Source organism: Sus scrofa, chromosome 3, assembly GCF_054392235.1.
Source record: "Sus scrofa isolate SSC_HxYL_T2T_F1_AM1 chromosome 3, Sscrofa_HxYL_maternal_Yorkshire_Landrace_v2.0, whole genome shotgun sequence".
In the NCBI taxonomy this organism is placed as follows: Eukaryota; Metazoa; Chordata; class Mammalia; order Artiodactyla; family Suidae; genus Sus; species Sus scrofa.
Window position 1 is genome coordinate 39,926,567 of NC_139385.1, and position 16,280 is coordinate 39,942,846.

Genomic DNA, 16,280 nt, shown 5'->3' on the forward strand with positions numbered 1-16,280 from the left:
GGTTACAGACAGAAACGAGACAAAAGAGGCCCCTGCCCTCAGAGATCTTACTGTCTGGGAAGAGACAAGCAATAAATATATACACAAATAAAAAAGATTAGCTCATTTCTGGAAACTGTCCTTGCCCAAAGCTCATCTCTGACAGAGGCCACCCTGTTTAATCCATAACCCCATCCACCCCACTGGCTCTCAATCCCTTGCTTTTTTCTCCGTAACACCTAACTCCTTCTGAAATACCAGGTGATTTAGCCACATACATTGTATATTTTGTCTCTCCTGTGAGAATGTAAGCTCCATGAAGGCAAGAATTACTGATTTTTTTCACCAATGGAGCTCAGGTTTCTAGAACAACCTCCAGCACATAGTAGGTACTCAGTAAATATCTGTTGAGTCAGTTGATTTAATGGAAGCTGCTACAGAAAAGCAATGCAGGGTAATGGGATGGAGAATGATAGGATGGAAGTGGAACTGAGAGACTGATTTAGACAGAAATCCAAGAAGGCTTCTCAGAGTAGGTGTCCTTTCCGTTGAGGGCTGAATGGTGGGAAGGGGTCATCTAATATGAAGATCTTGGGAAAGCACCTCAGGCAGTGAGGATGGCAGGTGCAAAGGCCCTGAGGCAGGGAGGAGGCTGGTGTTTTGGAGGGCCAGAGAGCCAGTGGGGTTAAGGAAGGATGGTGAGAGGGAAAGGGGGGGGGCAGGGCTGGAGAGGTACAGAGTGAATGTGAATTTCGAACCCTCCTAGTTGATCATGCTGCAAATTCTCCACTGAATTGCAGAGAGTTATAAAGCCACAAACATGCTTATCAAAGTGACTGAAGGCAAAGTGGAGGGTCTTTAATAAATATTTGTTGGTCCAACTGACTCTCTTTTAGCAATGGCCAGTTTGTTGAAGAATCAAAGGAAATTTAGCCTTTGAAAGGAATGACCCAGGTGGGTTATAACAATCGCCATTGTCACATATCTAAAGGGCTGTTGGGGAGAAAAGGGAGCAGAACTGTTCTGTGTGGAAAGTAAGTCCAATGGGTAGAGGCCAATGAGAGAGAAGTCCCAGCCTAAAATGAGATGATCTTCCTCACAAACTCCACCACGGTGAAACTGGACAAGTTCAAGCCAAGGCTGAACTTCTGCTTGGTAGGAATAAGCACAAGGAGCCCAGGTCCTGGGTAGACCAGATGACTGCCTAGGCATGAACACTGATGGCTTTGTAATAATTTCTTATTCTTGCCATCTAAACACACTAGCATTTGATCTCGCCTTTGTTTACAAACCGCCATCAGTAAAATCCTCACAGGACGTGTCTACTAATAAGGCACCGAAGACAAGAATACCTAATAAGGGATGAATGCCCCCATCCTTTGTTCAATAATACAATATTTTTCTTGAATAATGCATGAGCTGCTTTTTATTTCGGAAATGAGAGAGTCTATAATCCCACTGGGCGTCAAGTGAATATTTTTAAACATTTATAAACGGGAGGCAAAGACAGGCATAAGGAGCTTAAGGACGGCAGAAACACACACAGCTGGGGATCAGCACCACCAGGATACTTCCGTTCGGAACACAGAGGGATGGAGTCAGGTAGCTGAGTCGAGTGGGGGCGGGTATCTCTTCGGACTGCCACCTTATTGGCAGTGCAAGCCTGGAGCCAGCCTTCAGGGGGGCAGACGTGGAAATCAAGGTCTGGAGCCCAGCCTGCCATCCTGAGATGCCACCTCTGGTGGGGCAGCTCCAAGCAAGGACCTGGCAACCAGACGACTGGGTTCATAATCCTGGCTCCACCATTCGACAGCCTTAACCTTAGCAAGCAACTCAACTTCCCTGCGACTTGGTTTTCTCGTCTATAAAATGGGGGTAATCATGATATACACCTCAGACATCAGGAAATTAAATGACATTTAAGTGCTTAGAACAATGTCCGGCACCTAGTCCAAGTTATGTAAGAGTTAACTCTTTTTTTTTTTTTTCTTTTTATGGCTGCACCTGCAGCATATGGGTGTTCCCAGCTAGGGGTCCAATTGGAACTGTAGCCGCTGGCCTATGCCACAGCCACAGCCACGCCAGATCTGAGCCAGGTCTGCAACTTACGCCGCAGCTTGAGGTCATGCCGGATCCTTAACCCACTGAGCGAGGCCAGGGATCGAACCTGCATCCTCATGGATACTAGTCTGGTTCTTAACCAGCTGAGCCATAATGGGAACTCCAAGAGTTAACTTTTTCTAAGAGCAAATATTCATAGTTTGCCATGTGACAAGATAAGTACTTTACACACATTGTTCTGTTTTAATCCGCAGGACAACTCTATGAGGTCAAGGTACCACCCTTTTTACAGAAACACCATCCGAGGATCAAAGAGAGGAAGTAATTTTCCCAGGAAAGAATGGCTCACAAGAGGCTGAGCCAATGTCAAATCCAGACTTGTCAAGCTCCTACCCTCTACTGCCCTGCCTCTTGGAATCAAGGTTGATGGTCCCATTTTGCAGATAAGAAAGCTGAGGCCAGATAGCATTAAGCCACGTAGAGTCAGTCTCAAAGTCCACCGCCCCTTTCCTAAAAACTCCATGAACTCCAGCGGCTCCCCACACTGGGCGAGGGCACCCAAACCAACTCCCAAGGCACGGGTGGTGTTTATTTCTGCCTGGCAGTTCCTGAGGGCGAGTCAGAGGCCGGATGCATGGAGCAAAGACGCAGAGGGAGTGGTCAGCCTGGAGCCGAGGAGGCCTCTGTGCTGGGGAGGAAGCCCATCCCCAGCCAGCAATATAAGTCATGATGCTGCAGTGCAAGGCGGCGCCCCTGAGCAGAACATCCTTAGCACCGGGCCGACCATCCCATCCACAACCTGGCCATCCCAAGGCTTTTTCTCTTCCTTTCTAGAAAGATCAACAGGCCCCCAGGAGCTGTTCCCCCTGACAACACAGAATACATTCAGGGCTGGGAACACCCTGGGTATTTTGCTCAGATGATAACTTCCTACCTCTGCCCCAGACAACTTTCTAGGCACGTGTAGGGAAGAGAAGTCTTGAGAGCTGGGGCCCAGGGGAGGGGAGATGAAGAGAGTGTGGGCATCCACTGAGCCTATTCCTCAGCAGTTAAGGGGATACTTTCACAGAATGGGCCGGGTGTTTGGCATCCATCCTGTTATAACCAGAGCCATTAAATGACTTGTCTGAAGACGCACAGAAACAGCCTGTCCCGGGTTTGCACACCGGCCTCTTGCAGCCCCCACTGCCCCTCTGAGCATCCATTTCATTAAGAAACCGGTTCCTTGGGAGTTCCCACCATGGCACAGCAGTTACCAAACCTGATGCGTATCCATGAGGACGCAGGTTCGATCCCAGGCCTCACTCAGTGGGTTAAGGATCCCATGTTGCCGTGAGCTGTGGTGTAGGTTGCAGATGCAGCTCAGATCCTGCATTGCTGTGGCTGTGGTGTAGGCTGGCAGCTATAGCTCCGATTGGACCCCTAGCCTGGCAAACTCCATATGTGGCGGGTGTGGCCTTAAAAAGACATTAAAAAAAAAAAGAACAAAGAAACTGGTTCCTCTACTTCAGTCTAAGCTCCTGATCACATCTTCCAAGTGGAAGGAAGTTAAATTGTGGAGGGACAATCGATTAGTATTACTAGGAGTTCCCTGGTGACCTAGAGGTTCAGGACCTGGCATTGTTACTGCTATGGTGTGGGTTCGACCCTGGCCCGGGGAACTTCCGCGTGCCACGGGTGTGGCCAGAAAGAAACTTTTTTAATCAGTCTTATTAGCCATCAAAGAAATAAAACAAAGGGTGACACTTAGCACACAGTGACCAAGGCTCTCCCACAAGACAGGCAGGGGTTTGGTCATTAAAAACTCAGCTTCCACATTGCAGGACCCGATTGTGTACAACCTATGTATCATAGCAACACGGAGACGGGCTGTGTCAGCATCTCTCTCTCAGAACCTGCTTTTTCCAGGGATGATAACGAACTCAGCGTGTGGCAAAAAACAAACTCACTCTGTCCTTCACTGAAGATTGTGCCTGGGGTTTAACAACTTACGGATGTTTATTGCAGAGTATGTTTAAGCAGCATTTTTTTTTCCATTTTAGTCTTTTTCTATTTGCAAACGGAGAAGAAAATTTTTAAGTGGAGCGAGAAGTCTTATGAGGGATTTTTGAGTTTTACTGCTGCTTGGAAATCAGTCACAGGATTATTCAAGGTTTATGATGCTGACTGGGCTGTGGGTCAAGCAATGCATTTCACAGCCTCAAAGTGAACTGGAGAAAGGAGACACCAGCAATGAAACTCACGCTTTATTTTCACGCCCATAATCGATCCTCCATATGATGTCCCCTTTTTGCAGATGAGGAAACTGAGGGTCAGAGAGATTAAGCAATATTTTTTGTTGTTGTCTTTTTAGGGCCACACCCGAGGCACATGGAGGTTCCCGGTCTAGGGGTCTAATTGGAGCTGTAGCCGCCAGCCTACACCACAAGTAAAGCAATGTGGGATCCAAGCTGCATCTGCGACCTACACCACAGTTCATGGCAATGCCAGATCCTTAACCTATTGAGCGAGGCCAGAGATCGAACCTGCGTCCTCACGGATGCTAGTCAGATTCGTTTCCACAGCTCCACGATGGGAACTCCAGGATAAGCAATCTTTTCATGAAACTGCTGGCTGAAATACTAGGCCAGGTCTACTTGACAGTAAAGCCCAAGCTTTTTCCTTGGCATCACACAGCCTTGTGCTTTTGAAGTGCTTATCAACCTCTAGCTCAATTCATTGTTCCATGTGTGTTCGGCGAGTGTCCCTGCAAGAACAGGAGACAGCCTTTGCTTCCTTGCCTTGAGTGTCTTCTGGGGGGCCAAACCCTGAAAGGACCTCAGCCTCTAGGCTCTGAAATCCAGAGATAATAAGGACCTGCACCAAGTGCCACCCCCTCCACCACCTGTGGTAGATAACCACGAGCCACTAAGTTATCCTTTCTCTCCGTGTCCGGCCACAGCCTCAGAACCTTTTTCAACACCATGCTACCGAAGCCACTGACAAACAAAGCAGTTAGTATAAATCGCTCAACCAGATGTGCTGGAGCTGGTGCAGAGCTGCTCCTAAGAGCAAACGTGCATAACTGTTCCCAATTCCTTAACAGGATTTCCTCCATCTGCTTCTTTGGGGCTCAAAGTTTATTTAAGGTTGCTCGGATTTTAGCAGCCACTCTTCTACAAAATGTGACTACTGAATATCACCTCTGTAACACATTTCTTTTTCCACAAACATGTATGAACAGCTATTAATAAATCCAGAAATGCCCTTTGTGACCAGGGTCCAGCAGGTGTGATGCAGTGGTGAAAGGGGAAGGGTCAAAAAAGAGCCTAATCATAAGAATCACTAGCAGTTCCTGTTGTGGCGAAGCAGAAACGAATCTGACTAGTATCCATGAGGATGTATGTTCGATCCCTGGCCTCGCGCACTGGGTCAGGAATCCAGCATTGCCGTGAGCTGTGGGGTAGATCGAAGATGCGGCTTGGATCCTGAGTTGCTGTGGCTGTGGCGTAGGCTGGCAGCTGCAGCTCCAGTTCGACCCCTAGCCTGGGAACTTCCATATGCCATGGATGTGGCCCTAAGAAATGCCAAAAAAAAAGAAAAAGAAAAAGAAAAGAAAGAAAGAAAAGAATCGTTAGTGTTAATTAAGCAGCTTTTATGTATCCTGTTCCAAGCACTCACATACATATTCTCTCTTTTAACCCTATCAACATTACCATAAAAGGAATACTATTATCATCATCCCATTCTTTAGAAGGGAAACTGATGCACAGAGAAATAAAGCAAACTGCCCAAGAACACACAGCAAGTTAGAGACAGAGGAGGGTACAAATCTAAGTACCTGGCTTCAGGGGCCATGCTCTTCACCACTTGATAGAAAAGAGTTTGCCTGAACTGGGTTTTGAAGGATGAGTAGGAGTTTATTTGATCAAGAAAGGGGATATGGAAGACTTCTGAACTCAGAGGCAGAAAAAGCGCATGTCCATTTGGGGGGACTCCTCTGATACCTGGGATAAAGGAGAGAAGGGAATGGATGCTGAGTCTCCAGACCACAGAAATCCTGATTCCAGCAGATACTATATACCACTCAACAGGAACTGGGCACTGCTCTAAGTGATACATATGCTGACTCACTGACCCCCATCCCCACCACTGACAACAGTGCTGGAGTGGGGGACTATGCAATTCCTCACCTTACAGTCAACCGAAGACCCCCGACTGCTAGATGGTTGGGCTAACTGACTCATTGCCAGGAGGGAGAACAGACACACAGAGAAACATGAAGCATTAATTAAAAGGTTCGGGCTCATGGTTTGAAAAGTTTTAGGAAGTGGGGCTTCCTGACTGGTAGTATCAGGAAGTGAAAGTAATTCTATCATAATTTTAATAAGTCTCATGGTCTGGTGGCAGGAATGAACGGAGGCTTACACTGCTTGGTAAAGAAACTGCAGCCACCAAGGACAGCCAGGATCAAAGGTTGTGTGGTCATTTTCATGGGCTGGACAATGTTCATGTTTTGTCTGTGTTCAGACATAACTACAAAGGGGTCTTGTTTTTGTCTTGATCTGTCATGGTTACAGAGGGTCCTTTACGTTTTTCGCAGTTATGAATTGATTTATTGAGGTATAACTGATACATAGCATTGTGTGGGGTTAAGCTGCACGGTACAGCAGTGTTGTTGTGTTACATGTACACGTTGCCCACGACGGTCCCTGCAGTACGAGCTAACACCTCTATCAGAGTGTAGAACTACCAGCTCTATTTTGCAGTGAGAACAATTAAGACCTAGTCTCTTAGCAACGAGAAAGTTTACAACACAGGATTGTTGGCTGTAATCACCACGCCGTGCATGGGCTCTCCAGGTCTTACCTAAGCACTAGTTGCACAGTCATACTCCTGAACGGCTCTCCCCAATTCTCCCACCCCAGCCCCTGCTAACCACCCCTCCACTCTCTATTTCCACAGGTCACAGAAGACCCTTGTCGGATGCGGCCGTCCTGTAAAGCTGTTCTCGAGGAAGCATGCACACCAGGGCCTAGCTGTGAACCCAGCCAGCCCTTGGTATCACCTTTGCTCAAAGGACAGGCCAGCTCCTGGATCTCAGGGCCTGCTTTTCTCCTTCTCAGAACCCAGACAACAAGGGTCAAACAACTTGCCCAAAAATCACACAGCTAGTTTTGGTTTTGGTTTTCCTTTTTTGGCTGCCCCGAGGCATATGGAGTTCCTGGGCCAGAGATCAGATTCGAGCCACAGGTGTGACCTATGTCACAGCTGGGCAGCGCGCGATCCTTAACCTACTGTGCCGGCCAGGGATCAAACCTGCCTCCCAGCACTCCAGAGATGCCACTGATACCATTGCACCACAGTGGGAACTCCACACAGCTGGTTAAATAACGAAGCTAGGACACAAGTCAAGTGAAGCCTGCTTCCGGAATGTATGCCATTTTTGGCTGCTCCAGCAGCATTCAGAAATTCCTGGGCCAAGGATCAAACCTGTGCCACAGCAGTGACAATGCCAGATGCTTAACCCACTGAACCATGAGGCAACTCCCAGAATGTGTGCTTTAAACCACTGCATCACCTCATCTCACTCTGTGGATACTAGGAGCGGGGTTCCTACAACTAGGACAGAAGGAGGGAGCATTTCCTGAGCATCTGCATTTGCCAGACACGGACATGGGTCCTCATAACTCCTTAAAAGCATCGCCCTTGCATTCGCCTCCTAGGGCCACCATAACAAAGCACTGCAAGTGGGGAGGCTTAAAGCAATAGAAATTTATTTGCCCACAGTTCTGGAGGCCAGAAGTCAGAGAACAAGGCGTTACAAGCACTCTGCTCCCTCTCGAGCCTGCAGGGGAGCATCCTTCCTGCCTCTCCGAGCTTCCAATGGCTCCAGGCTTTCCTTGGCTTGAGACAGCATCGCTCCAGTCTCCGCCTCCACCTTCTCATGGCCGTCTCCCTCACATCCCTTGGTTTCTTGTTGTCCTACTGTTTCTTAAGAGCCTCCCTGAAGGAGAACACTGTGGACCCAGAAGGCAGTGGGCAGTCACATACACCGCCCGGTCACCAGCCAGTCCCCAGCCCAGCCCCAGAGAAGGAAGCTGTGACATCCACATGACACGGACAAACCAGCCCCCTGCTGTTCCAAAGATACCCAGAGCTCGTGTTTCCCACATTTCTGTAATCAGAAACCCCGAAATGTGTGAATCTTGGCCCACTTCTATGGAACTTCTTGTTCCATAAAAGAAACAATTAGGCGCAGTCATTTTCCTTAAAGGTTGGGGCTGTCGTTTCCATTTGCTCCAGATAAGACATTTTACGATGAACTCTCTGTCAGTCTGGAGGAGACCACGGGGGTCGGGGGTGAGGGAGTCCCAGGGAATCCAGGGAGAAGGCACAGGAGTCAGCGTCATTATAATTGTTGGGATAATAAGGGCTTTCTTTGGTGACATTCCCTGTTCTTTCTCAGCTCCCCACCTCCCTTCTCCCACCCTGCTCGGCTGCCACGGCCAAATTCAGCAGAACCCCATTTTCCTCTCGCTGCTTTCCTGCCTACCGATGGATCCCAAAAATTGGTCCCACCAGGAGGTGGACATAAACAGTTGATAAGGAGACACAGCCACCGTAAAGCATCCAGCAAAAAAGAATAGGCAAGTGAAGCTTTAATACGTCATAACAGAGCCAAACACCTGCCTTCAAGCCCTGCACCAACCCTCCAGGTTGGGCGACCTCAGGCAAGTCATCGAGCCTCTTAGAGCTTTGGTGTTCTCATCTCTAGAAGCTGGGTGACCATGCCTGCTTTAGGGTGGTCAATGCGGTCACCCCTGTAAAGACCCCGAGTGGCATTTGGCACACAACCACCAGTCACCTGACACCAGCTCCCTTCTGCAACTGAACAATGGCTCCAGCCGAGAAGCAAACACAGATTGTGTAATTAATCTGCACCACTGCATCTCAGCAGCCTGTCATCCCAGTCCATTCCGTCTCCTGCCTATGAACAGGTGAGTCCCCCTGGGCAGAGGAGGTTGGTGGCAGGAGCAGCACAAGGATGCAGCAAGATGGATGGGCCTGGCTTCAACTACCCGCTGCCCCCCACCCCAGGCAGGAAGTCCACCTCACCAACACAAGGCCCCAGATGTGTGCTTCAAGACACCCTAATCTCAGAGTTCCTGCTGTGGCTCAGTGGCAACCAATCTGACTCACATCCATGAGGATGCAGGTTCCATCCCTGGCCTCGCTCAGTGGGTTAAGGATCCAGCGTTGCCATGAGCTGTGGTGTAGGTCGCAGATGTGACTCAGATCCCCCGTTGCTGTGGCTGTGGCTGTGGTTGGCAGCTACAGCTCCAACTGGAACCCTAGCCTGGGAACCTCCCTATGCCTCGGGTGTGGCCCAAAGAAAGACAAAAAGATGAAAAAAAAAAAATCCCCTGATCTCCCTAAGAGTTCCCATCTGGTAGAGTCTCACAGTGAGGAGATGCCTCACCATGTCCAAATCCCAGCTCCGCCACTCGCAAGCAGCAGGACTATAGGCAAGTCACATGGTTTCTCTGAGCCTTCGTCAGCCAAATGAAGAGGGGCGAGGAGTAAGTGCGTCCTTGGAGCTCTGCTAATACAGGAGCCACCAGCCAACCCTGGCTCTTTATATTCTAACTCATTAAAACTGAAGAAAATTTAAAACTCTGTCCCTAGGTCTCGAGAACCACACTGAAGTGCTCCATGGCTGAGTGTGGCTAGCAGCTGCCATACTGGACAGTGTGGACGTGAATGTTCTCATCGCAGCAGAAAGTTCTATTGTGTAGCACAGTCTTAGAAGGTTACAGGGTGGGTTAGTGGATTGAACCACGCCTGGCAGACAGGAGTGCTCAGTACAGGGCAGTTATGAAGCTATGACATCATTTTACCCTATGCAAGTGGGGCTGGCACTGCCCCACTTAGCAGATGAGAAAGGTGAGGCTCTGAAAAATGAAAATAACTTGTTCAAGTTCTCGCAGCCAGTAGGTAGTAGAGCCAGATGTGAACCCTGATCATATGATTTCAAAATCAGGTATGTTCTCCTCCCCAGGGATCTCTGTGCACTGGGAGGAGAGATTAGAGATAAGGGTGGCAGTGATCCAAAATGCAACAAAAACTACAGCCAAGGAGTTCCCATTACGAACTCAGTGGGTTAAGAACCCAACTAATATCCATGAGGAGGGGGTTCGATCCCTGGCCTCGCTCAGTGGGTTAAGGATCTGGCATGGCGATGGCTGTGGTGTAGGCCAGCAGCTGCAGCTCTGTTTCAGCCCCTAGCCCAGGAACTGCCATATGCCACAGGTGTGGCCCTAAAAAGTAAAAAACAAAAAAACTACAGTTGAATCCTCAGAATCAAAGAAAATACAGTCCACTCAGCCTCAAAGACAAGAAACCCAACACCACCCCTGTCACCAAGAAGTTTGACCTCAGTATTGGACCTTGGGGCGGTCCCCCTTCTCTAAGCCTCAGTTTCCTCTCCTGTAAAGTGGGACGATGCATTTCTAACCACAGAGTACGTGTTCAAGAAATGTTTTCTGAATCTGTAGAATGACTACCAAGTTCAATCGCCATATGTGGTCCTACCCAAGACAGCCCAGGTGCCTTTTTGACTTTTTTGACTTGTAAGAATCAGAAAGTTGTTGGGTCCAAGCGCTCCAGGCAACAGAATAGCTCACTGTTTCTTGGAGCTGGAGCTCGGCCCTTTAATTTGTTAATCTTTGAAATCAAGGTTCCGGAGCTTTGCAAAGACGCAGAACCATCTAAGCTCTCTACAGAAACAATCAATTCCTTGATTAAAATCTGACAGCTTAATTAATTAGTGCTTAATAGCTCACCCTTAATTATACTCTACACCATTGTTTGATAATATTCATAGAGTTCCCACGTGGCTGCGCACACATGTCTTTCATCAACTGATTACAAACGCCCGAACTTGACCTCCATCCCCTGGAAAATGTCTGAACACAGAAGACTTTGTTAACACAGATGCCAACCTCACCAAGGCCAGCTCACAACCGAGAACCCTCTGATTACTAAGTTCTTTGAGATCCACTGGAAAGAGTTCTCACCGCACGGTATCCCCTCCCCACCTCGAAAGTTTTGCACGTTTTAGAAAGTATTAAGTAATATCACTGGAGCTTATTTTCAAGAGCGAGAGCTTTTCTTTTTAACCAAGAGAATTGGGAGGGTTTCTAAACCAGGTGAAAGTTGCTAAAATTCTTTGGATGTGCTGGGAGAGTTGCCAGAGGCATCATATAAGCAAAGGAAAACATATGAGCCTTGAAGCCCTGGTAACCTTGGGCTTGAATCTTTGGTGCTTTTGAGCTGTGTGATCTTGGTTGTGTTTCTTTACCTCTCTGAGCCTCCACTGTGTGTATGTGTAAAGGGAGCCTCTTCACTTATAAAATGGGAATAATTCCTAATCCTAGAGCTCTTGATATGATGTTTAAGGACATGGGAAAGTGGAGTTCTCACTGTGGCTCAGGGGGTTAAGAACCCCACATAGTGTCTGGGAGGATGCAGGTTCGATCCCTGGCCTTGCTCAGTGGGTTAAGGATCCGGCGTGGCTGTGGCTGTGGTGTAGGCTGGCAGCTGCACCTCTGATTCGACCCCTAGCCTGGGAGGTTCCATATGCCACGGGTGTGGCCCAAAAAAAGAAGAAAAGAAAAGCAGTTAGGAAAGTGCCTGCCACATAGTAGGCGCTAATACATGTCATACAGGAAGGTACCAGCTGGGTGGAGAACTCTGCAGTGTCCAGCTGCCCATGGAGGTCACCCCATGGGAAAAAAGGGTGTATCTCTACACTTGGGGGCTTCTGGAGACTGTGCAAATAGGAGGGCTGTGGGGGTTTGTAACATCATTAGATTCTTCCCAACAAGCCAGCCCCTCTGCGGACACGTCCTTTGCCTATGTGGGGGGGCTGCATAAAACCTTCCCAGAAGTTTCCAAGACTGCTTCAAGAGCTTTCACCTGGCCCAGAGGGGAAGGCCTACGCTTTGAGAGGAGACACCAAGCCTCGAGCCATGGATTTGTGTCCAGCGACATTCAGCACATCCCTTGTCTCCCAGGGACTCTGGTTTCGTATTTATAAAAGACGCCCTATTTTTCCAAAGACTTGCTCCTACCAGAGAACCATTTGGAAGATCTATTTAAATTGAAATATAAAGTATAGTATAGGGAGTTCCCACTGTGGCTCAGTGGGTTAAAGACCCTACGTTGTCTCTGTGAAGAGGAGAGTTTGATCCCTGGCTTTGCTGGCTGGGTTAAGGATCATGTGTTGCCACAAGCTGTGGCATTGGTGCCAGATGCAGCTCTGATTCAACCCCTAGCCCAGGAACTTCCATGTGCCAGAGATGTAGCCATAAAAAGAAAAAAAAACATACAGTATATATGATACAACACACACACACACACACACACACACGGTAATGACTATTTTGACATAGGAAATTTTTTATATTCTGATTTATGGACCTCAACCCCACAACAGTGATTCCATAAGTCTGAAGGGATTTCCAGTAATGTATTCTTTTCATTTTCCAAGGAATTTTGATGGCAGCCAGGTTGGGGAAACAAACAGGTTTGCCAACCTCCAGTTTCCCATCCAACTGGAAATCTTGGCTCTGGTTCTTTGCCTAAATCAGGAGGCCCATGATATTCCTCTTCTTTCCCTCAACTCCCAGACTCTGCCAAGTGACAGGGTAAGGAGATAAGCTAAGATGCTGAGAAAGGCAGGAAAGGATTTGCCCACAATCCCCCACTCCCTAGGCTCTGTGACTACATCTCTCTTGAGAGTCCTGTTGCTGTTTTCAATTACAATCAATATCAACCATACTAATCACTGACAATATGGAAAGTCTACCCAACACAGTGGCCATTTCCAGAAATTAGATTGCCCTCATCAGTGGGGAATTTTTGTTTCTCCCCAATATTATTTCCCATTAATTTTGAAAAGCATTTTCACTAAATTTTGTTTCCATTATTTTCCCAGCATGGACCTAATAGCGACCAAGAAGCACTTTCAAAACCCCATTAACTTTATCTAGTGGAAATTCTCACAATATCACAATTGCCAAAGGTCCTTTTTATACAGGAGTTAACCTTGGGGAGCTTTTAGATGTTCTTTGGGGCATGCACAGAGGGCCAGGGAAATCTTTCATTTCTCCATCCTTGGAGAGCTTGGCACGCTTGGCTAAGTATGGAAGTGCTCCTTCCTAATTTGTTTCTCTGGGTGAATACTGATTCGACTCTTGTCGTACATCACAAATGCATGCCAACCTCCAGCAACACGAGGCACTGAGGGTTTTTGTTTAATATTCCACTTTGAGCAACCTGAGTGCTTGCACAATTTTTTTTGATCACACCTGTGGCTCCTCCAGATGTCTGAGTTAAGAACCTTGTAGGGCGTTCCTGCTGTGGCTCCACGGGTTAAGAACCCAACATAGTGTCCGTGAGGATGCAGGTTCGATCCCTGGTCTCGCTCAGTGGGTTAAGGATCTGGCATGGCTGCAAGCTGAAGCATAGGTCACAGATGAGGCTCAGATCTGGTGTTGCCATGCCTGTGGCATAGGCTGGCAGCTGCAGTTCCAATCCAATCCAGGAACTCCCATATGCTGCAGGTGCGGCCATAAAAAGAAAAAAAAAAAAAAAAAAGAACATTCTATACAGAAAAGACACAGCTGTGGGTGTTAAAACGCAGAGCCAACCTTTCTTGCTTTGCTGGGTATCTTCAAGATACAGTGGAAGTCAAGCTTGGAAAAGCTTAAGGAGAGCTGTTCATTTGGAACTAGGCAAAGCCAGTGTCCACTCTAGCAATATAGTAAAGCTTGACCATGTCTGCATTTCCAGTGTATTTGTCTTTTTGTGCTTTTGTGCTGATCCAGTCAACACTCAGGGACATCTGACGTTGCTTTTTCCCTTTTTCAGCCTTCTCGGTGTTTATGGGGAAGCCATCTGTGCGGCACGTTGGAGGGAACCTCTGGGGTTCCGAGCCGAATCTCCGGTGCCTGGATGTTTGTGGTCCTTTGACTTGAATGAAGGTTTTTAAACGATCATTTTCAGGGGCATTCTACTGGAAGAATCTAAGTATGTATTTAAAAAGAAAAAATCCACAGAGTTCCCATTGTGGCTCAGCAGATTAAGAGCCCAACATAGTGTCCATGAGGATGTAGGTTCAATCCCTGGCCTTGCTCAGTGGGTTAAGAATCTGGTGTGACCACAAGCTGCTGCATAGTCGAAGATGCAGCTCAGACCCTATGTTGCCGTGGCTGTGGCGTAGGCTGGAAGCTGCAGCTCCAATTCGACCCCAAGCCTGGGAACCTCCACATCCTGCAGGTGTGGCCATTTAAAAAACAACAACAACAACAAGATTCTAAGAGCAAACATGTTTGACTAGGGGGAGGGGAAATCCCTTGGATACGCCTTTCCCCTCTTTCCTACTGCGATGGCGGGGTTGTTAAGGTGATAGGAGGTATTTAGCAAAGATGTCACGTTCAGTGAGAAGGTGTTGCTTATCCCCCAGGGACAACTCAGAGAGGCATGAAGAGGACAGTAAGTTTCCGAAGATTTTTGCAAAACAGATGGGATTCTTATTTTGTTTCATCACCTAGAGACCCAGAGGAGGTCTCAGCCATGGGGAGGCGGGCAGGGAATCACAGCGCTCGCAGCAGCGTGCGGGGGTGTGTGTGTGCTCTTCCAAAGTGGAACAACCAGATGTTGACGGCACACAGGACTTCACAGGCAGGACACGCGCAGTTAGACAGGTGTCAGGAGTTGTAAAGGAAACAGGAGATGCGGCAGGACCCAGGAACCCTCCTTTCCTGATCAGTCTGGGATGCTGAGCCGGGTCTATCTGATGCAAGAAGGTGCAGGTTGGGGTCCAAGGACAGTGCACGCCACTTGGCCCAGGACAGAGTGATTTCCTGGGATGCAGGGCTTTCTGTTTGAAAACGGGGACGAACGGTCACCCTAGGTACTGAGGACAGCCTAACACAGTTTATAAAGCATGGACTTTAAAGTCAGACGGACCAGGGTTTGAAGCCCACACATGTCAGCCAAGTGACCTAGGGGCCGGCTCCTCCCCGCCCCTTGTCTGTAACCTGGAAGTGATTCAGGTACCTCCATCACAGATCTGGAGTGAAATAAAAATTAATGCCAATGAAATGAGGCAACTCAGGCAAGGAGACATTTTTCCTGAATCTTCTGGTGGGTCAAAAATTCAGTTGAAAAAGAAAATGGAACAGAAGTGTAATAACGTGTATACATGGGGCAGACCCGGAGAAGGAGTCACTCACTAGATTATGCAAAACCCTCATCTTAAATACCACCTTGAGCTGAAGACAAAAGAGAGGTGGAGCTAAATGGCGCAGAAATAAGAGGTCGCGCTCACCTTCCCCCACAAACACATCAAAAAACACATCGCCATGTAAAACGACTCGCACAGACCATCAACTGGATGCTGGCAGAAGAACCTAAACCTCCAAAAAGGGCAAGAAATTCTTGACACAACCGGGTAGAGCAAAGGAAAAAGAGAGAGAGAGAGAGAGAAAAGGAATCAGGATGGGACTAGCATGCCCGAGAGGCAGCTGTGAAGGAGAAAGGGGACCCACCTCCTGGGAAGCCACCTAAACCCACAGAAAAATCAGCCGAGTCGAAGGGACCTCAAAGTCGTGGAGAAAAGCGCTGCAGCTGGACTGAGAACAGCAAAGCAATGGAGAGCTGCACAGATGACGCGAACCACCCACCTGGACACCACAGCCTGAGCCGCTGGCGCGGGGGCCGGCCGCTGACACTCAGGCTCCGGAGGTCGGTCCCTGGGAGAGGACTGGGGCTGGCCGGGTGGGGACGGCCTGAGGGGCCAAGGAGCAGTGCGGCAGGGGCAGGGGAGCAGAACGCCACAGGCGGAGGAGGGGAACACCTTGCCAGAGGGAAGCTGGACAAAGTCCTGACCCCACAGGAGAGGCCAGGTGCCATTGCTGGGGAGGAGAGGGGGGCGGACGCCAGAGGAAACGCCCTGCGCCCCCAGCGTGAGCATGCGCATGCCTGTGGCCTCACGGAGGGCGGGGCCGCTCTGGCACAGGCTACAGGTGGCGAGAAGTCTCTTGCTCATTTAGGGGAGACTGGGCGCTTCTTGTGCAGGCTGCTGGTGGCCAGGCACCTCTTGTGTGGGCTAAGGGCATCAGGGGGCTAAGTGTGAAGTGATGCCTCTTGCATGATCTACAGGGAACAGGGACAGACCATGGCTGTCATCT

At 48.7% G+C, this 16,280-nt stretch overlaps 1 long non-coding RNA gene across 1 annotated transcript in view; it reads right to left on the minus strand.

Annotated features, from left to right (window-relative positions):
* The window catches only part of LOC102160708 (uncharacterized), a 235,236-nt gene extending 219,190 nt beyond the window's left edge, over window positions 1-16,046 (minus strand). The window contains exon 1 of the long non-coding RNA XR_014840839.1: window positions 15,774-16,046. This is a non-coding gene — a long non-coding RNA (uncharacterized LOC102160708). The remainder of the gene's footprint in view (window positions 1-15,773) is intronic.
* Between the last annotated feature and the right edge of the window lie 234 nt (window positions 16,047-16,280).